Consider the following 1,553-nt stretch of genomic DNA (forward strand, 5'->3'; position numbering starts at 1 on the left):
ATACCTCACTCTCCAACCCTCTGAGAGTTGGCTGCTTCCTTGCTGAGTTCATTTCTACAACTGGGGGATGGGGAATGACTGTTCATGGATATGGGGTTTCTTTTGGGGGTGATGAAAATATTTCAAAATTAGATAGTGGTTATGGATGTACAACTCTGTTAACATACTGAGAATATTAAATGTACATTTTGAATGGGAGAATTTTATGATATGTGAATTATATCTCAATAAAGCTGTTAAAAAATTTCTAAAGAATTAAATAAAATCAGAATTAGTGGTATTTACTTTGAAGAGATAAAGCACCAGCCTAATTTTGCACACTGTTGTTCCCAAACTCCTTTAATGTCTGTTTGTTGTGTATCTTTTCCACAAAAGAGGTAAAATTCTAAAAGATTAAGGGTTGTGAAATTGGAAACAGGAGGAATCCTCTTAAAAAGTCTCCTGACTATGGTGCTTAAGTTAGAGATAAAAAAAATACAAAATCGTAGTATTTTTTAACATTTTATTTTATTTTTTAAATTGACAAAGTTCTATATATTTATTGTGTGAGATGTTGGTGAAAGGATACAAAATTTCAGTTAGGAGGAGAAAGTCCGAGAGAGCTATTATATAAATCATAGTATTTGAAACCTTGAATTTATCCTAAAGGTTATTTCATTATAAAATGCTATGCCCCTGAAGATATTTTAATTAGCCCTACACACACACACTCACATACACGAGCAGACATGCACTTGTAAATGCATTCTGGCTATGCAAAAAAGTGGGCTGCCCAGGCCAACCATTTCCAACTCCTGACACAGGTGTAGAAGTAGTTTTTTTCTGTGGCTTAGAAAATTCATCCTGGCTGTCAAATAACTATCATTTATTTATTTTACCTGCCTGAAACTCAAATTTATTTGAGTTTGCAAGCTGAATCCACTTCAATTCTCTTTATCAGTCAAATGAGGAAAATAAGACAGTGTGTTTAAGAGACTTAACTCAGATGATATAACTAAAAACAAAACTTGATCTCTAGATCTCATTTTCCTTCCTTTTCCTCTAAATTTTATTACCACAATTTGTAATATCAGAGCTATAATGTATTGCTAATTATACCCTGCTTTGGAGTGTGTTGCCCCTTACAATTTTATGGAATAGTCACAAAAATAATCATTAGCATGTTGGTCCACTCATCAATACCACAGTTTTGTTGGTGCTGCATGTCGTTGAAGCTACTCTTAGACAACATCTAGCATCTAGCTACTCAGAAAAACAGCCAATGTGTATGCAGTTTTTTCCTCACCAGAAATCGCTTTTCCTAAGTGATTTAAGAATCTTATTGCTCACCTCCCATCTCCTTTCATGTATTCTATCTTATATGTGGGAATTAAAACAAACACACACATACACACACACACACACACACAAATTCCCTTAGAATTAAAAATCTACTTATCTTTTCTATTTCAGCCTAACCTAACAGGTAGTGCATGGTATAAACTGAATAGATAAATGTGGATTGAACAACTGCAATGATAGTCTGCTATTGACTATGTGGCAATGAAAGGTGA

This window comes from Galeopterus variegatus, unplaced genomic scaffold (genome assembly GCF_000696425.1).
Source record: "Galeopterus variegatus unplaced genomic scaffold, G_variegatus-3.0.2 Scaffold3667, whole genome shotgun sequence".
Taxonomy (NCBI): domain Eukaryota; kingdom Metazoa; phylum Chordata; class Mammalia; order Dermoptera; family Cynocephalidae; genus Galeopterus; species Galeopterus variegatus.